This window comes from Podarcis filfolensis (assembly GCF_964270895.1).
Source record: "Podarcis filfolensis genome assembly, chromosome: 6".
Lineage (NCBI taxonomy): Eukaryota > Metazoa > Chordata > Lepidosauria > Squamata > Lacertidae > Podarcis > Podarcis filfolensis.
The window spans coordinates 47,977,941-47,999,008 of NC_139609.1; the positions used below are offsets into that span (position 1 = coordinate 47,977,941).

Below are 21,068 nucleotides of genomic sequence, written 5' to 3' on the forward strand. Positions count from 1 at the left end.
GAAGCAAAAGTCTTCTGATGACACATCATCCTGGCAAGAGAACTTACTGAGTCAAAATTGTATTTGATTTGGCAGAATGGGCAAATTATCAGTGGGCAAATGACATCCCCCAGTCATTTGTCTGATTAGTCAGCCTATTCCTCAGAAGCACCTCTCGGACGAACTTGCCTATAATGTGATTCAAGGCACAGGAGGTAAAAATTGGTCCTCGGCTCAGCACTGGCTAGCTGGAAAGTGGCCAGTTTAGGTCAGCATATTTTAAGAATGCAAGGAAACTGGAAAGGATTCAGTAGGGAGCAACTAAAATGATACAGAGTTTGCAATACACATACAAGGAAAGGCTGAAGCAACCGGGTATATTTAGCCGTCAAGCGTGGGTTTTAAACCTTAAGACATCAGATCAAACATTTTGGGTGTGTTTGGGGTTTCTTTTCCCGCTTTCATTTTCTAACTTGGGTTAGTGTAGGAGTGGGAAAGCAGTTTACCTTGACCAGGAAGAAAGGTTATATGAAAGTCAAAAGCTTGCATGGTTCTTCTCACCAGTCCTCTGTAGCATGAAGTCCACTTCTGATAGCAGTCAGCAGGGGTGGTGAACCCGTGGCACACATAAACCCACAGTAAGCCTCCTTTAGCAAAGGGAGAAGGACGGTTGACAAGTCAAGTAGCAGTTGCTTCCCAATAAGCAAGTAAATGCTGCATTGGCTATCAGCTGCAACAGCAGAGCTTCCAAAAGGAGGGAGCCACAGGCTACACACAGCATTGGGACATACTTGAGCATGCACATTTGAGTTTTTCTTGACCGTTAAGCCACAGAAAGGCACACCTCTCCACCACATTTGTCCTATGAGAATTTTTGTTTAATTAAAAAAAACTGCAATTATATCTCCTTGTCATTTGCTAAATTGCATTCCCACAAACATCCCCCCCACACACACACACACTTTGAGAGGCCTTTTTACAGTGACCACATGGGCCACATAAATCCTGAAATTGTGAATACCTGGATCTGTATGTGGATTCCAGGCCAGTATGACTTGGTCAGACTGAAATTTAGCAGTGTATGGACTAAGTGTGTGTGTGTGTAACTTAACTGGTTTCCCACCATAAACAGAAGGAAGCCAAAAGATGTTGGCATACTTTGGGCATTGATTACCAGTCTGCTAAGAGCCTAGCATAGACAAAATGGTGGCAGACCAGTAGAAATATTGTCAATTGTGTGGGGATAAGAGGTTGGTGTGAGTTTTGAATCCTCCCCTCCTGCTTCCCAGTTTCCTCTGCTGCAAAGAAAACCCTTCTCCACAGAAAGCTTTTCTTTCAGTCAAGCTCTATGATCAAAAGTAATGCCTGCCAGAAGAAAGGCAGCTTTGGGTGAGGCAGTTTTGTGGGTAGAGAGAGTGCAGGCAGGCCTAGGTCTTGGCATCCTCTTCTAGAGTGGTCACATGCATTACCAAAAGAGAGAGAGAGAGGAAAGGTTAGTGTAAAAAGAGGACACTGGTTTACATTATATTTCCATATGCTGGTTTATATGTGTAGGTGCAAATTTAGAAGTAATGCCTATCTTTGTAATATAAATACAGTACATATCACTGCAGTGGGAAAGATTGTGACCAGTTGACCTGTGTGCCTGCTGAGTCTGCATTTCAAGGTCCTCCCTGCTGACCCATCTAATGGTTCATTTAAACTTGGACTGGACAGCCTTTCAAATAGTGGGCTACCTTCCCTAAAGTCGGCCACATGGCCACCCTACCCTCTTCCCTCCTGCTGCTTTCCCACTTTTAAATCACAGGTCCAGTTTGTGTGTTTTTTCATGGGATTTACACAAGTCCACATTTTCTAAGTGAAGTTCTGCTTCTGTAACTCATCTTTCTACCAGCCGGGCAGCTTTTAAGTTGAAATGTTCTGCTGTCCCAGAGCTGTTTTCATTTCCTGACCTTCTCCAGTTGTTTCTGCTTTTTAGCAATTCCAGGAACTGGCAAAGAATTTTGGTGCAAAACCTCTTTGCCCCAAAAGGTGTTTTTCAAACAGAAATCCACTTTCCAAAACATCCAAGAGAAGGGGAATATTTCCATTTCATGTCCTTTGAAAGAGAACCATTCCTCACATTATGAACGTCAGACTCTGAAACAGAGTGAAAAACAGTCCTGCCAGCTCTCCCTTTTCATGCCTTCCCAGCTGGCGGACGATCGGACCAGCCCAGCTGTGTCCTGTTCCCACTTTGTTCCTACTGCAAGAGTTTTGGAAACATTCGACACAGCAGAGGATTGGGAATTGAGAACACGCCGCATGCCTGTAGCACAGTTGACTCTGCGGAAGAGAATTTGCTGGTTATAAAATTCCCTTAGTAGTTCCTTCTGCAAAAAAAGAAAGAAAGAAAGCTGCAAAATGGGCCTAGTTTTGCTAAACAACATATGAAGGACAGGCAGGGCCAGCTCCAGGTTTGAGGGGGCCTTTGGACCCCCAGACTGCCATTTAAATCCAAAGCCCAACCCTGGCAGTGCTCCAGAGCACCAGATGCAGCGTCATTCCGTGCTATAGTGAGAAAGTAAAATGGAGGCTCACAGAGCCAACTACCCTATGTGGAAGGCATGGGGAAGGTGACAGTGCTGGTGGCATGGTGTGGGGCACAGTAGCTGCCCTAGGATGCTGACCTTGAGCCCACACTGAGAATAGGCCTGTTTCATGGTGAGTTCTGGCACCTCTTTTTCTAGAAAAATAGCACTGGCATTGCCCATTTACTGTTCTGGGAGTTCTCCCACCACCACCACCACCCCCTTGAGCCAGTTTTGGGGGGGTGCAAGGCCTACCACTTGTGCAATGGGCCTTCCACAGGGCTTTCACTGACATGGCTTATTAGGTGAATCCTACCCATAAAGGCTAAGTCTCAGAGGCTCTTTCAGACAGAATATGAACAACCATGTCGCTGTGAAATTAGTATCTACACTGCCTTTTCTTAATCTGAGATGCAAGAAGAGCCCTCTGAAACATACCAGTGCTCCAGGCATACAGTGAGTATAGCTTTCTTAATCTGCTCAGTGTCAAATTCTCTTCTCCAAAACCCTCACCAAGCCGCAATTTGCTGGGTACAGTTCTGAACATTCCAATCAGCTGTGGAAACTGTGAGTGACGTGTGCTGTGCCAGCTGAATGCAGGGTGCCAAGGTACTCATTCATGGGTTTGATCCCCCTTGGCAAAGCCCACACAAGCTTGGTCTTAAAGGGGCAGAACTAGATCAAAACAGGAAATGTTCACAAAATCTCATGTCATAATTTCCGGAAATTCAGGTGAAGTACACTATTTCACTTTACCTGAACAAAGGAATCAGAAGAAGAAGCCTGATATAAATGATATAAACATATTTTTTTTCATGTGTGTCTTAATCATAAATTTCTGTGGATTCCAAAAAAATATTCTAAGCAAGTACAGTTTCACTGTTGTGAAGATGTAAGAGGCATCAATGGCTGCAAAAGGGGACTTAGTGCATGAATCACAGACATCAAATTTCAGTTCCATTAATGCATATTTGTACTATAAAGGACCATGTTTTTGCCATTCCTTCCTTGCAAATTTGTATAGCTTCAAGGCTTCAAGGAATATTAAATTGGCGTGTTTACAGTATATTTTAAATGCATAGGTCTCACTTCTGCTCAGTTGAGCTTACTCCCAGGTTAGTACGTATGCACAAGGGATTGATTCCTAGGATTGATTAACTTAGGCCTGTAGCCACTGGGCATAGGGGACTGTGGAAAGCAGTGTGAACTGCTTTCATTTTAGTGATGATTTTACTCTTATAGGTAAAATAGTATGAAAAAGCACAGTCAGAGTTTTCCTAACTTCTCAGTACAAAATCTGTTTCCACTTACTAATGTTCTTTCCCGATGGCAAAATCACTGAGATAACAAAAATGGATTTTTAAATGTTATGGAATCATTTTTATTCTATTAATAATAATTCAGTTGTGTTGGAATTGTTTGATTTTGCAATCCTGTCCTTCCCTAGGTCAAGCTCTACTTAAGACGTACTTAGGAGCAGACATGTTTACCGTTGCATTGTAAGTTAACTATATAGTGAATTCTTAATGAGTTCCTGGAGTTCATCTCCTACACAGCAGGAGACATCTCAAAGCCTCTTTCCACATTTTCACATTTTGCATTTGCCATTTGTGGGGAAGGAGGATTATTTAACACCCATTTGCACTATTGTGCAATAGTATTTGCTGAAAATATGGGGTGTATGTGATATCAAATGAACCCACCACAAGAAATGTGAATTTTGGTTGCTAGAAAGGAAGGGCAAACTAAGCAGGAAGAGTGCACTAAAGAGCAAGGGAAATAGCAGCTCTTTAGGACCCTGGGGGTTCCTGTAGCCTGGCATTCAAACATAATTCAGACTTTACTCACTGGCTTAAAACACTGAAAAGTATGAGCAGCCAGACTGGCTCATCTTCCAGAAATGGCTTCAAAAAGTTGGCTGCACATTTTGCTTCATAACTTTACTTCCTGGAGATCTAGAGACTTACTTTCAAAAAGCAGAAAAGATAGAAAGTTCAGAGTCTGCAAGTATGGTCTCTTGTGTAACCATTCCAACTGCCCTATTATAATCTGGCCATGTCTCCTACCCATTCTGTCATTCAGCCCCTTTCCTTGTGATCTGAGCTCACAGACACCTATTAGGTGGCTGGCAAGTGCCCTATTTTTTCCATTTATCAGCCTTACAGGAGCATGGTGCTGGTAGTGGTTAATTTACATACATTCCCTGCTAGCTGGTGGTGGAAATGCCAGCAGCTATCCTTCCTTTCGGTTTCATTGTGGAGGCAGTAGTTGTGGTTGATGCAGAAGTCAAAGTCGTGATGTTGATTCAAGCTGACATTGCTAGAACTGTACATCGAAACACCCACCTGCACTGGAGATTTATCATATCCTTGTAAGTGTCACTTTACTGTTTTAGGGAATGTACAGGTTGCGCAGGCCTTATATGGACACAGAAGGAATTGCATATGGGCAAATGATACTAGTCTCAGAGCAGTAGTAGTTCTGGCTCTCAATCCAAAACAGCTCTTTCCCAGCTGGATCCCAGTTGCTCCCACTGGTTTTGAACACTTTGTCCTGGCAGATTAGTGTGTCTCACACATCCAGTCATGGTTATATATCCAGCCATCTATAATTAGAGAACACTGAGCATAATATAGTTTATGGACTAGATCCTACAAATTTATTTAAGTTGGTCCCCTGGTTTCATAGGGTTCTGGAGTATGAGCCTACCATACTATACGATACCTAAGCTGAGACAACTTTATTGAAAAGCTGATTGTAGGATACCTCTGAGCATGTTTGGAGTGCCTATACCTCTCCACTGAGTCACTACAACTAGTTCCCCCATATCTGGAATGAGGGTCCAGTGATTAAGCCAACAGTAGTGAGATAACTGTATGATAAACTACAGCACAAAGTAATCAGTTACTGAACTGAATGATCAATTATTTCTACCTGCTCCCTAATCAGTCTTCCTGGGACTAATATGCCAGATAATTAAGCTTCCTTCAGTGATGACTTGTTTATTTGTTTTTTGTTTTTATATACCATTTGTAAGAGAAATTACTCTCTCTTTTTTTTCCAAAAGTCACTGCCACCCTCAGAATCATGACCATCTGTGGCACAGAATCAACCAACAACAAATAGCATTGTGCTACATCAGCCTCAGCATCCTAACCACCTGTAATGGCAAGGTCTCACTTCCATTGGTGACAGGTGCCACAACTCTCCTGACAATATTCCCCCTCCCTCCCTGGTCTCAATCCTGAATCTTTTCTACCAAATCTTGACTGAGCCACTTCTTGTCATTCCCTTTGGGTGGTTCCTGAGGAGCAGCCAAAGGGAAGATGGCAGAGGTCAATCAAGTAATTGAAGTTCCTAGGAACACAGGAAGTTGTCTTGTACTGAGTCAAGTCCATCTAGCCCAATATCATCTACACTGACTGGTAGTGGCTCTCCAGGGTTTTGGATAGAAGTGTCTCCCATGCCTACCTGGAGATGTCAAAGGTTAAATCTGGGACCTTCTGTACACAAGGAAAATGCCCTGCCACTGAGATACAGCTCTTCATAGCCAAGCTGTGACATGCCATAGCCAAAGTGTAAGAATACAACTTTCCTCTTCCTGCCACACCACACACCTTGCAAAGGAATTCCAGGAGGTGTTGTTTGGTAGCGCCAGGCAAGTCAAATGGCTGGTTCCCACACTCAGTGACTGCATCACTCAGATGTTTGTCTGAATCCTTCTTTTACAGTCCTAGTGAAGAGCAACTTTACACACTCCCACACACTCTTTAATGCACGGAACCGGTCCAGCCTTTGGGAGAGCCACTGTGATGTAGTGAGAACCCTTGTCTGAAATCACTAGTATCCACACATTTTTGTACCAAAGTGTTAACTGCAAGTCCTTCAGTGTTTTCCGCCGTTCCACTATCAAGGTTTTGGCTGCAGCCAGCATCCATGTTAGGAGGTCTTTTGAGTATGAGTTACAGATAGGTAGCCGTGTTGGTCTGCCATAGTCAAAACAAAAAAAAAATTTTTTTTCCTTCCAGTAGCACCTTAAAGACCAACTAAGTTAGTTCTTGGTATGAGCTCATACCAAGAACTAACTTAGTTGGTCTTTAAGGTGCTACTGGAAGGGGAAAAAAATTTTTTTTTGTTTTGAGTATGAATTACACACATAGCCATTGCAGAGATTTAACAATGAAAATTGGGCAGGTCATTACAATATCATTTCTACATATACTGGAGATCTCCCTCTAAACATTAATCCAAATATATAAATCAGCAGGCAATCCCAGTATGAACCAGAGAAAATGTACCTCTGCCCCCACGCCAGTAATATGGCAAGTGTCCAGATGTTATTTTAGAAATCTGTATTGGTGTGTGATGCCATCTATGTGCTATTTTTAATTAGCATTCCCTTATATGTGTGGATACTGATTTATATATATGGATACTGATTTATACCGTTATCAATGCTGAAGTAAGATTCATCTGTCAGTTCAGTTGACTTTCGTGCATTGAACGGAAGGGAGGCACCATCTTGTTCTTCACTTCAGGCATGAAAATGCATTTATCAAAGTATGATGCTACCTGTCTGGTAGCAAAACTGCCCCCTTGCCCCCCAATCCCTGTTGACCTGTTCTTCTCATACAGTATGCATGTTCTGTTTGATGCTTGTTTTTCATTCATGGCTCACTGTAATAAATGTTACAATGCCATTGCTCTCTCCTCTGTACATGTATGCTAATCCACGGTGCTGTGTGCTATATAGATTTTATCAACAATTCATGTTCGGGTTGACCTGCACGGCTTTCCCTTATCTTTGACTCTCAGGGGTGATGTATATGCCAAGCCAGCAATCACTTCATATTGGTGGGGGGGTGTATGCTATGCTTGGAAGAATTTGCCTAGATATGCATCTGAAACTGAGCTTCTGCTGCCATTAAATAATGATTGTCTGCTCCCTCTAATTTCCTGCTCTTGTGAAAATGTAAAAAAAGAAAAGAAAAATAATCTAAACATTGACAGTATGTCAGATTTATTTATTTCCATATATATGTGTGTGTTTGTGTGATTCTAATCGGAGCTCTAAGCATCTGCATTCTTACAGTGGAGCAAAGTTTTGTTTTCAGGATGATCCTATGGTCCCTCTATGCTAGGGCTGATGTTGGCATAGCATAAATGTGGTCCTGTGTACTCTCAGCAGCAAATTCCATGCCACAACAATAGCTGTAGAAACAAAAGCTAGCACAGCACCCAGCCAACTCCACAGCCCTCTAGGGTGGTCCCAATTGGAGGTCCTCCAGGAGGTCCATGGCACATATCTATCAACTGTCCGGAACATCTCGCATGAGAACACAGAGCCCCAAAACGTGTGAGATTGCAGCCTTTTGGGTGCCGTGCTCTCATGCGGGTCACATAACTCACATGAGAGCACAGCCCAATTTTCCGCTGGGACATGTTGGAGGGTATGGTGGCACCATTCACAGAACAAAAACTACCACAGAGGTATCAACATTTTCAAAAGTAGGGGGTTCATGGCTTGGCTTTTGGAAACAGTACTTAGCTAATTGGGAACCACTGCTCTGTGAGATTGGTTTCAAGTCCTGATGCAATATCAGTGCTCCCACAAAGGCAGTCATCAGAATATTCCTGTTGCATTAGCCCCTGTATGGGGTAAACTGTCGGCCCTGCTGCACTCCCCAGGGCTAAGCCATAGTTTGGCTCAGAAACACCCCCAAGTCAATGCAGTCTGTCTATCAATCAGGGGAAGCGGTACAAATATGCAGTTGCTTCATTCAGATAAGAGTTGGGCCCAATTATATTCTGATATGCTTTTCAGTATGTCCATCCTTTTTCATGCTATCCAATTCAGCTTCTTACCATATTCATTGGTTTGGTTGCTAGTACCTGCCTAGTTTTTCTTTATAGCAGCTTTTAATATCAATCTCCAGCCCCACCCTACACATAGCAGAAACACTGCTTGGCTTGCTGCCATACCACCAGCAACTTGTGGGTTGAGACATGAGAATTGTGAACTGCAGGGACCTCCTCTTCTCACTCGCTCATGCCCTAGTTGACAAGGCTTTGGCTAAGATGCAGACCACCTGAGCCAACCTCCATGCTCAGTTCTCCCTCCAAGCTTTTTACTACTATAGCATATGCCAAATAAATATACACATATAAAATTTAAAACTCCATAACAGTGTACAATTTTTACTGTTTTCTTTTTCTTTGAATGCATGTGTGTGTAATATATATTTGGTAGAATGATATAATTTCATACAATGGTGACCCATCAGAACAGCAAATATTATTCGCTGTCAAATCTCCTGGAGTGTCCACCTCCCTCTCTCCTCTATCACATTTCTGTTAGTTCAGTCTTCCTTATCTTACTCTTACCAGGTTATTCCCTAAATCCAATAAAATGTGATTGAGTTGCTGTCTCAATGAAGCTGACACTTGCAACAGACCTCAAGGTTCCACAGCAGGTCCATGAGCATCCTTCAAATGAGTCATCTACCCACTTGTCATATCCTCTGGCTGCCATTGGCTGAATTTCTCTGATGCCATAGGGAGTCATGTGCTGTGCTGTGGTCACACGATATCTTTGATCAAAAGGCTTTCAAACAACCCTTTTCTTGTGCAGTTATTGATTGAATGAACTGAGACATTTGCCAGAAATGGAGAGACTTCTCTAGCTTTTTGCAAGGGACAGTATGGCACGGTCAAAGGAAAGCAAAAGCCACAGCAGCTGTGGATATTGTATAAAGGTACTTGGGCCTCATTAGCTGACAAAGATGTAAACATGGCTAGCATACATCCTCAACTGATAACTGAATTTGCCACTTTTCTCGTGCTCTCTGCTATAGCCAAGCAGGTTAAAAAGGGAAGGTCATGTAATGTCACAAAGCCTGTTGCCTACAAATTTCACTGGCCATCCCCTTGGTCTTTTTATGTGCTGTAAAAGTAAATATTCTTATCAGTTATTGTTTTCTTCCCTCCTTCTAACCAATCCTAGATTATTTGCCTTCTTTCTAAGATATCAAATTGACATCGCAGGTGGAAGCAAGACTAGATAAATCAGGCTGGAGTTTGTGTTCTGGTCCAGTCTTGTTTTGAAATTAAACATGCTACAGTATAAGCAAAGAGGAGGTTAAGCCGCACTTTCCTAGCTGAGTTCTCTAATGAACAAAACAACAAAGTCTTCCTTTTCCCTCTCCCCCACCCCCATGACTCTTTTCCCACTACGTTGCATATACCCCATCAAATATTCTTTGCTAAGAACAAAACTCTTTGCTGTTAGAAGATGTTATAAATCTATTTGGCTCCATCAAAGGCAAGCCTGGTGTCCTCCAAGGCCCACCTTGACTTTATTAAGTTTGAACTGCTCCAGGGCATGTTGCTGAAACCTTTCATGTGCCCCCAGTATGAATAGCTCCTTGGTATATTTTTAATTAAAATGACGTGGCTACAGAATATACCATCTTGTTTGAAAAGGCTTGTCTTGGAGAGGCAAAACCAATACATTCATCTACTGATACAGACATTGATTTCTTCAGAGGGAGAAAACGGACATCAAACGCATCAGGTATTGGAAAAGAAAAGAACTTGTGGCAATTTTGCATAGCAGCGTTGGCTAGAAACAGGGGAGTAAAAACAGTCAGAAAAGCATTTGAGAAACAAACCATTTGGATTAAGTCATCAGTCACCGGCTTTAAGAGACTTGGGCTATGTACACATTAGCAGCTTAAAACACAGCGAGGTCAAACCCCACCCCGGCCGCCTTCCCAGACTGCATTTCAGGTCACATTTGCACATTTCTGTACACCAGAGATGAGGCAGAAATGTCTTCACTTGGTGCACATTATTTGGTTTTCCCACACCTGCAGCTCCCCAGCTCCTATTTATGAAGTTGTCATCTGCGAAGTGAATGTGGCTTTCTAATCAGGTGGAAGGTAATTTGAGGGGAAAACATATCAAACAGCAGTATTTCTCAATAAGCTACAGGTTTGTTGGTAATATTGCGTATACACAGCTCCAAACACCAGCAGTGGGAGTGCACTGGTGCCAGAGTGTAAGTGGCCTTGGAACCTGCCATCTTGGAAGAAGGTAGTGCCTTTGTGATCCTTTAAATGGAAACTTCCTAGAATTCTTAAACTGACCATTGTTCCTACTCCTGCCCACTAATTGTCTGCTTCAAGCCCAACTTCCTGGTATGCAGAAATCCATGCTAATATGCAGCAACAAAGACTAACACAGACCACTAAGCCCAAAATCAGTGCCACCCTAATTCTGTTACCAGAATCAAAGCAGGAAGGGAAATCCAGACTCCATGCTATAGTGTAGGTGCTCAAGCTGATCAACATTGATTAAGGGCTAAACTAGGCATGACATTAATTGCATGAATGCAATTAAAATACTTTTCTAAAAAATAAAAAAGGTATAGCAGCTGTAGGCGAGTCCTAACATCAAGAGCTCAGAGAGTGCAGAGAAGAGCTTAACCCTTTCCTCCCCTGCCATAGTCTGGAAAAATTGCCACCCCTGCTGCTGTTTGCAAGTCTGAACGGGATGATCACAGTGGAGAGGAAGAGTTGATGTCTCCCTCCTCTTTTCCTGTAGTCCTGATGCTGCTTGAACTCGTTCTTTGCTGCTATTAGGCATTTTTAAAAGCTTTCATGTTAATTGTACTCACATTTAGTTTAGCTGGAAGTATAACACATTCCAACCATTCATACAATCAGAGAGTGGTGTATTTATCAGCCTTCTGATGCACTCTGTCAGACATATTCTGACAATCCGGCATGAGCCTGTGTTGATTCTATCAAGTTCATTATCCTGGAGTTTTGTCACAATGGCCAATGCACATCAGAAGATTTCTAAACCTTAGTGAGGTCAAACATTTTAAATGGTCTTTCTCAAAAAAAAAATAAAAGTCATGGGACTCATTAGTTTTTAAACTAAACCATGTTGTTGCCTCCAAAACTGAAGCAACTTCAGAAACATCCTGCTATGAGGCACAAAGACCTGTTGTCAGGAAGAAGAAGAAAGTGGGAAGCGCTGCTGTGTACACACAGGCACCTTAAAAGACACTCTTTGTAGGCACCAGAAGGAGTTTGGATCCCAGCCATTGTGTGGAATTACTTGTATCAGAGGACTAAAAGCCTGTTATCACAGAGAGGCTGAAAAGCAGAGCTGAGCAAAAATGGCCCCCCAATTTTGCAACCACATTTGTAGGCAGCCTAATGGGAGAGTAAGCAATTTAGGGGGATTGAAATTGGGAGGCGGGGGACTCAATGTTATCCTCACAGCTCCCCTCCCTGAGCTCTTCACCGCAACTACCAGTTGATACCTTAATTCCTACATTACTCTGCCAGGGGATTCTTGTTGGGGAGGCAGTGGCCCAGAGCTCGAGGGGGTGGGCAGCCCGAGGGCAGGGATGAGTTTTGCCCACACCAGATTTCACCTCGACAGGGAACTTTGGACTCCGTGCTACTGAAAAGTCCATGACTGAACTCCACTCTGTTTGGGATATGGAGTGGCTAGTGGCTTGAGACAACTTCTGCTTTCTCATACTGAATATGCTAAAAATTGAGTCATTTGGATTTATTTTACTGATCACATTCCTTACTTTGCACATATCCCTGGCATGGCACACCTTAGTTGCTGTTGTCTAATGCACTTTTATTTCTTTTATGAGAGCTAGGTCAGCAGCTAAAACAATGCAGAACTTACAGAGACTCCCCCTGGCAGTGGCATAGTGTGTGTGTGTGTGTGGCCATGGCCCCAGGTGCAGAATTATGAGGGGACGCAACCCAGTGCCCCCATGACAGGATGATGATGATTCCTTGCTGTTCTGCACTCTGGCTGTGACAACCTGCCTCTTGCTTTGGTCCATCTTCCTTCCATTGCTGAACCCCATCCCTGCCTCTCTTGGGAGCCTGTGAACTGATCCACTCAGTTGTAATGGTGGTGCAGTCCTTTTGGCTTCTATTCAGGCACTACCTAAAACAGAGATGGCAGAGGCCATGCATACCTGGAAATCATCACTATCTTTACATTGCTACGTTTACTAATCTTATTGGACTTAAATATTTCTATGCCACTCATCCAGCATTCAATTCACTGTACAAGATTTAAAAGTACTACTGTGAAATAAAACCATAAAACAAAACAGCAACGGCTCTTCGCCAACCCAGTCACCAGGACCAACTACTCTAGGCACCAGTTGTTTCTGGCTAAATTTTTGCTCCCTTATTATAGGAGATCTGGCTTTAGAGACACCCATGATTTACCTCCTTGGTTAATTGACCGAAGCAGTGGTTCACATGTTAAGATGAATGCCTTGCAACTCTGGCCATGCCTGGAGTGCAGTTAATCATGCCTCCACTTGGGTTGAAGCAGCAGCAATGGGAATAGAACGTGTGGCTCTTGCTTAAACAGAATGGTGTGTGGCAGCTATAAGTTGATGCTGTTCCTCAGTACTCCCCAATGTGCCACCCTGAATCAGAAACTGTCTGTAGAGCAGATGAAGACTGGGCTGGTGCATGGCACAATGCAGATTGCACGTTACCTGCACATTAGAGCATACCAGATCCTCAAATCTGCAAGGGACAGACATGGAAAATCACCTGCTGCATCCTGCAGAGAACATTAGTGTATATACAGTGGTACCTCGGGTTAAGAACTTAATTCGTTCCGGAAGTCCGTTCTTAACCTGAAACTGTTCTTAACCTGAAGCACCACTTTAGCTAATGGGGCCTCCCGCTGCTGCTGCGCCGCTGCTGCACGATTTCTGTTCTCATCCTGAAGCAAAGTTCTTAACCCAAGGTAATATTTCTGGGTTAGCGGAGTCTGTAACCTGAAGCATATGTAACCCGAGGTACCACTGTGTAGCTCACCAAGTTTCTGTTGACATTGTTCAGAAACTTATATCCACATAAGAAAGGAGTGGATATGCTGCATGTGAATAGCTACTCAGTGGAGTACCCTCAGGCCCTGAACTGACTCTGCCCACCCAGGTTGGCCATTGGATCTTCCTGAACAGGCAGGCGCAGTCCTTGCTGTGCCAGTTGAGTCTTGCTTGAACCTATTTCTGAGCTCTGGTGTGTTCATATATTGTCCTTTGGTTCTAACCACTGGTTTGCATCTCAATCCTGTCTTCTGTATCCTCCAGTTCTGACTTGCTCTTCAGTCTTGACACCTGGCTTAGCTCTGTGATCCTGCTTACTGATTTTGTCCTTTGCTCCTGACTTCTGGCTCATCCCATAGTTCCTGGCCCCCAGCTCACCTCACACAGCTGCCCACAACCCGACGCTGACACATGGAGATCAGTGGCTGAATGGAATCCATGGAACCAGGGACAATAATTAGAGCTGCTTTTAAATTTACTTATTTTTTTAAAGGAGGAATCAGAGAGAACTAGGGGCAGCGAACAAGCTGCTGAGGCCTTGGGCAACACATGGGAGCATTTTCTTTATGAGACATATTAATGCTAAAGGCAACGATAATGAATGTGCTGCACTGGAATTGATTACATGGAGCAGTAAGTGCTGTGCGCTTAGCTCATCTCAGCGCTGGATTACAGCCTAAAGAGGCCACATCTATTTAGCTTGCTGCTTAATAGTTTATGCAAATGGATGATGGTGTATGTGTGGAGACAGAGCGGGGAGTTGTGGGGAGGCGGGTGGAGAGAATTTCAGCCTCACCATATCCAGATTGCAGTTGCTTACATTCTATTCTCTTTCAATGAATTTGGTGCAGGTATCAGGTTACAGGAATGTAGAATGTAGGAGGGCATGTGGCAGATACAGGATGTCTGCCACTGCAGAACAGGAACCAAATTGTGGGTGGGGAATAGAGCCCCATTCTCTTAATGGCAGGAGTCTTGTTGGAGGCATGGGGTGTCTTGATCAATGCCATGGTGTGTAGCTGATGACTGGCTAGTAGCTCCTCACACAGGTACATTCCATTAATATCATTAGCAAGTGGCTGGAGGTATTACTGGGGTGAGTCATCAACTGTGCATCACCTACCACCATGCTTCCAGCACCCTCATCCAGTGTCTTTGGTCACAAAATATACTACCTGGTCTTATCGGCCATTGCTGTCAGAAACAGAATATGGTTACTTGTAACAGTGTTGTTCTATGCATCTATGCATTTCTATGTGTACCCAGCTGGCTATAAATTCTTTGCTCAAACTGTTCTGAGCATGAGACACATTCAGAGAACACAGAGATTCAGAGGGGCCTATTGCAATACAGTATATCAAGTTGGATAGATGATGATGATAGATTAGATAGATGATCGATAGATAGATCTGAATATCTATCTATCTATCAAACATGGCTTTTAAGGCTCATTTTGCCTTAACTCCATCTGAATTAAGGTGCCACTATTTGCCCCTACCATAGTTAAGAAGTTGGTTGACAAATATCTCTTATTTTGATTATTCCTGAGACCATCACAGCTGTCTCTTGCTTCAGAGCACTTCACTTCCATAAGTATACAGACCACAGCAGCCCCTCATCTCCTCTGTTGTACCTTAACTGTCAACTACCCAATGGCCTCTGTCCATCCCTGTCATGCCTGGCTATTGTAGGCTGCAAGAACTCTCAGCAGGCTCTGTATGATTTCTGTGTTCTGCACAGTGCCTAGCACAACACTGATACGAGATGTTAATGAGGAGAAGTATAGTGAAAGCACTAGCAGACTTCAAGTGTCCTCTATGTTTCACATTTTGATTAGTCTATCAGAAGGTCTCAGTGTTGTGAAGATACTGTACCATTGTGGATTGCCAAATATATGCATACACACCCAGATGGCTGCTCTTGTGATTTTATTGCAATCATGTGAGGCCCAAATCACAAGCTCTGCAATGAAATGGTGAAGCTGTGTGCCAGTATTGTTAGGCAGCTGCTGCCCCCACACTGTCTTGCATTACCTCCTCATGCTCTGCTCCTCTTCTCCTTCTGTCCAACCAACTCATGATGTAACTGCAAGAATAGGTTATTACTATATTTTTACAAACAGGCCTTGGGAGCCACAGAATAGAATTACCAGTGACTGATTGAAAATATATATATATTGTATCTCACATAGGTATTCTCTATCACCATCATGTTTGCTGTGAATATGAAGCTATTCATGCTCTGTTGGCCACCCTTAGGAATTTCCTAGTGCTAGAGACCTTGTCCAGTTTTGGCTAAAGTCAACGGAACTTTCCACTGAGAGTGCAGTGATGACATCATCAAACCTTCGGAGACAGCATTTGTCAAATGCACTCCCTGAAGCATAAGCAAAAACATGCATGCTACAGCAGCCTTCCTACAACCTGGTGTCCACCAGATGTTCTGGAATACAAGCCCCATCACCCCCAGACAGCATGGCCAGTGGTCAGAGATGAAAGCAGTTGTAGTCCTAAATATCTGTAGGGCGTCAGGTTGAGGGAAACTGGGTTAGAATGTTGGGTGTACACTCAGAAAACAACAAGATTTGTGGTGGTGTAATATTGGAAGCATAATCTATGTACTTTAGAATTCCAGAGAGAGTAAAGTGTGAACATTCTCTCAAGAGTTTTGCCATATGGACATTGTCTAAGGCAGACATACGTTATAATTCTTATGCAATATTTTCACAAACTTCCCAGAAAAATATATTTGTGTCTTTCAGAGGTGGCTCTATCACAGATTTGATTGTAAGAAGCTCAGGTTCAATTCCCTGCTCATGCAAGAAGCTCACTGAATGACCTTGGGTAAATCATTCCTTAGACTAACCTTCATTGCAGGATTGTTAATTGTTAGTCTAATTTCCTCGGACTAACCTACATTGCAGGATTGATAAAATGAGGTCCACATGTGAGCCACCTAGGGGCAGAATAATAATAATAATAATAATAATAATAATAATAATAATAATAATAAAAATAAATTTTATTTATATCCTGCCCTCCCCAGCCGAAGCTGGGCTCAGGGTGGCTAACAACAATCAAAATGATCCAACATTCTAAAAACATTCATTATAAAATTAATTAAAATCAAATTAAAATCAAATTGATGGCAACCATTAAGCAAAATTCTGTGCAGATTGCCAGAGGAGGGGGTCACGCTGCGCCCTGACCAAAGGCCTGGTGGAACAGCTCTGTCTTGCAGGCCCTGCGGAAAGATGTCAGGTCCCGCAGGGCCCTAGTCTCTTGTGACAGAGTGTTCCACCAGATTGGAGCCGCGGCCGAGAAAGCCCTGGCTCTAGTTGAGGCAAACTACATAGGCAGACAGCTGGGAAATTACTTCCCCTGAACTGCAGGGAAATAGCATTTTCCCCCCAGCGTCTCCAAGTATGACTGGGAGGGACCCCGGTCTCAAATCCTGAAGTGCTGCTACCAGTCAGCATAGACAGTGCTTTGCTAGATGGTCTGACTTGGTATATACATAAAATCATATAATTCTAGAGTTGGAAGGAACCTTGAAGATCATCTAATCCAGCCCCATGCAATGCAGGAATATGCAGCCTTCAACCTTGGTGCTATCAGCATCACACTCTAGCCACCTGAGCTATGTCCAAGGCAGCTTCCTATGCTCCTATCAAATAAACGGAGCAAACTCAGTAAGAAGCCCTATTGGGAATGCATGCATTTTCTTTAGTGATTAGCACAGTAATCTCAGCTGCTATTTAAAATAAAATGACCAGAGCAGTTCATCAGAATAAAAAGGTGCAGCCTTGCCTTGTATGCAGGCTTTGTCCGGAGGAAATACGCTCCTGTAACAGAGAAGAGGAATCTCACGTTACTTTCTTGGGGGGTTGCTTCTGCATCTTGTGTATAGTGTTTTGCATCTGACTGTAAATGCTGTATAGTGAAGAGGTGTGGGGACGGGTCCATCCACTAGATTTAGCTAATGTTTAGAAATTCAGGCTCCCAATCTTTTATCCTTGCCCGAAGGAGAATCTTGGAAGCAAACTAACAGCAGCTCCTGCACAGAGGGGGAGGGGGAAGGGGGAAGAAAAAGGCTGTGTTTAGTTAAGGACAAATTGTTCTCCTGGCATTTTTTTTTTCTCCCATTGAATTTCAATCAGGCTCATCGGAGGGAGACAGGTACTTTGGGTCAGTATGCAACAATAAAGATGAATGCCTGCAAAGATGGATTTGTGCAGCACGCCCTTTGCTTTCCTGAGTGCCAACAGGGAAGCAGCCAGGAGCACAGACGCCTCATTAAGGGAGTTTTGCACAAGGCCAGGAGGGGAGGTCGCATTGCAGTTGAAGATGACATCACTGAGTTGGCAGCAACCAGGGTAGCGCTCCATTGCCGGCATTCGCAGTGAAGGAGATGGGCAGCTTTATTCCCCACGGTGTATCGGAGCTAATGGAGCGAGAGCATAGCTGAAACCTATTCCTCTGATAAGAATGAATGGCGCAATCCCCATCAATAAAGAGAAGACAGCATTCTTGGAATGGAGTCAAGAGAAATCGTCATCCTCAACCCAGAGAAGCGGGGGGGGGGGGCGGTGTGGAGAAGATCAGTGCATTCTCAAGGTTGAAATTAAGTAAGGAGAAAATAAATACGCTTGCCTTGTCCCTGAATAAAGGGCTCCCACCAGAAGTGCTTTGCATTCACCCTTCAGCACCCAGGCTTGCATTCGGATCCTGCCAGAATGTGGATTATTCTAAAACAAATCCAAAGCATGGATAGGAGACCTATGTTCTACTGTGAGATTTGTCAGACAAGAAATGGGCTGAAAACAAGTTTCACACTGAAGCCACAGCCTTTTTGCTTGGCTGGTGTGTGCAGGACCAGCTCTACCATTAGGTAAAGTGAGGCAACTGCCTCAGGTATCCAATGCTGTAGGGGGAGCAGTGACAGCAGCCTCCTAGCTATTGCCTACTGGCTTTTCCATAACCTTGAAGAACAAAGCTGTGTGTTACATGGCCAGTCCTGACTCTCCTATATTACTGCACCCTCAGGTGCAATGGAAGTTACTGTGCTGTTGCCAGTTTTGAACTAAGATTCATCTGCTAGTCAGATCAGTTTTTTAAAAAGAATGAAATGGGGACAAGGGAGTGTGTCTGTGTCTCTGTGAGTATGTTTGTTCACTACTTAAGGTGAACATTGCAACACTGCAATCTGGATCTGTCTCTGAAAAGTATGGTGCTCTGGAATCACCACCTTACAAGCAAAATGCCTCCCTTTGGCCTTTTAAAGCTAGATGGGATATAGCAGTGAAGCACATATGCAGCTTAGTGGAAGTGTACTGATTTGCATGTAAGAAATTCCAGGATTGACCCCTGGTGTCTCCAGTTAGGACTGGAAAAGATTATCATCTGAAACCATGGAGAACTGATGTCAGCACATGCAGACATAGAGACATAAGAAGAGCCTGCTGGATCAGGCCAGTGGCCAACCTATTCCAGCACCCTGTTCTCACAGTGGCCAACCAGATGCCTGTGGGTAACCTGCAAGGAAGATTTGAGCACAAAATACTGGTGGTTTCCAGCCACCAGTATTCAGAAGCATTACTGCCTCCAGCTGTGGGGGCAAAGCATAGCCATAATGGCTTGTAGCCTTTGATAACCCTCTCCTCCATTAATTTGTCTAATTCTTTAGGGCAGCAATGGGGAACAAGCATCATATTCGCTGGTAGGTGAGTGCCCATCCAAACAAGCACCTACTGTTCTTGAAATCTCTCTACTGTAGATTATCTGAGCAGATTTAATTTGTATTTATAGACATGTTAGATGGCTGTCCTCAGTCCTACCCTCCTGCTTCCTAGATGTTGCATAAAGGAATTTCCAAAACAACCCCTTGCCTGCTATGGTCGTGGGGGTGAGTCCCTACAGCATGCATTCAATAGCCACATGCCACATGTGTGTCACGATTGGCAATGTAGTGTTGGACGAGTGTGTGTGATCACATCTTCATATCCATGGAGAAACTGCTCCCCACCCCCAATACCTCAAAACATCATTGCTAAATCAGGAATTATTTGGCCTGTATGAAAGCACCCTTAGTTCTCCACCCCCTTTGTTTGTACAGGGCAGCACTGAGTAATTCTTTCGAAACAGGCAGTAGTTATGGTGGCAAAGCCTGGCCTTAAAATACATCTGTCTATCCTGAGCACGGAATCAGCTTCATTATTTTGGTAAGGTGTCACTGCACATCCCTGCAGTGTTACATAAAGTAAAACAATATCAGCCAGGAAGTGCTATGTTTTCATTTGTGGTTTGTAGTGATGAGGAGGTGCAGAGATGCAGGGAAACTGGTCCACATGCCAGGAAAGGCAGAAGTGACTGTCATCACAAGCAACAGTGGTGGGATTGTTTGACAGGATAGAGAAGAACTTGCAATTCCTGGAGGCGTAGAAAGACAAGGGCTATGAAACAGGCTGGAGCAGGTCCTCTGGGAGAGTCATTTTAACTGGATGGAAAAGAAGCAGTTTTACAAAGGGACTGGAACAGTAGCATGAGAGTGACCTGATGGGTTTCGGTGGAGTGCTATCATGGTAACAACAACAAAATCCCAGACTTGTGTCACTTTCAGAACATCACTGGGGCTAGATAAGCAATCCTACAGCAGCTTCAGTTGATTACCCTGAAGGTTAAGTAGCATTTCAGGAGAACGGATTATTTCCAGTCTATGATACATGCTCCACCAAACTACTCTGCAGCTTGTCCCAATGACAGAAAACTATTTTTTCTATATAAATATAATTGAATGGGTTAATGAATTGTACTGATGAAAGATTTGAAATGGGGATGCTACTTGGATTTCAGCTAGAGCTTCAATTCCTGAAACTGTACTTCTGCCCCTAGAACTGTATTCTAGCTCAAGGACAGAACACATGCTTAAAATGCAGAAGATTCCAGGTTCAACTCCTGGCTCCTCCAGTTGAAAGGTTCAGGTAGCAGGTCATGTGCAAAGTCTTCTTTTGAGACCCTGGCAAGCTGATGCCAGTCTGAGTAGACAAAATGGGGAGAGGTGGACTAATAGTTTGACTTGGTGTAAGGCAACTCTGCTAGTGGGAGAGGTCATTCTGAGGTCATTCTCTCCTTGTTTTTGGGAGTGGGGAGAACTATACGTAGGACAATGCAGGCAAAATGTTAAGAAAAAAATCAAACTCATAAATAAATGTAAAAACAAACACAATTTCAGGTTATAAAATTAGCCTGTTTTGAATGCAAAACAATAATGACTCTGAATATATATACACATCAAAAAAAATTATTTGCCATCAGAAATATAATTCAGAAACTTGAGGTAGAAGACTAGCATGTACACAGTTGTTTCAAGCACAATACAGATAAAGTAAGGTGTGCTCAGTGGATGAGACTTTATCAGGACTAACTTTCTCTATGACTGAGGTTAAGATGTATTTTAAAAACATGCAAACCACAGTCTTTTCTGTAGGGATAATCTGTGGCAAATGTTTCTAGTGTAACAAAGTTAAAAACAAATACACAGATATTTAAAACAATTCTGGAGGTAAACCATAGTTTGCATATAATGCAGCCACCTTGGGTTGTTAGGAAGAAGCGTGGAACAAAAAT

At 43.3% G+C, this 21,068-nt stretch overlaps 1 protein-coding gene and 1 long non-coding RNA gene across 4 annotated transcripts in view; one reads left to right on the forward strand and one right to left on the reverse strand.

Moving 5' to 3' along the window:
- LOC310765352 (phosphatidylinositol 3-kinase regulatory subunit gamma) overlaps nt 1-21,068 on the forward strand; it is a 243,912-nt gene that overhangs the window by 140,658 nt on the left and 82,186 nt on the right. The window lies entirely within an intron of this gene.
- Nucleotides 1-21,068, reverse strand: part of LOC310765370 — a 75,919-nt gene that overhangs the window by 23,559 nt on the left and 31,292 nt on the right. The window contains exon 2 of the long non-coding RNA XR_014549547.1: nt 486-626. This is a non-coding gene — a long non-coding RNA (uncharacterized lncRNA). The remainder of the gene's footprint in view (nt 1-485; nt 627-21,068) is intronic.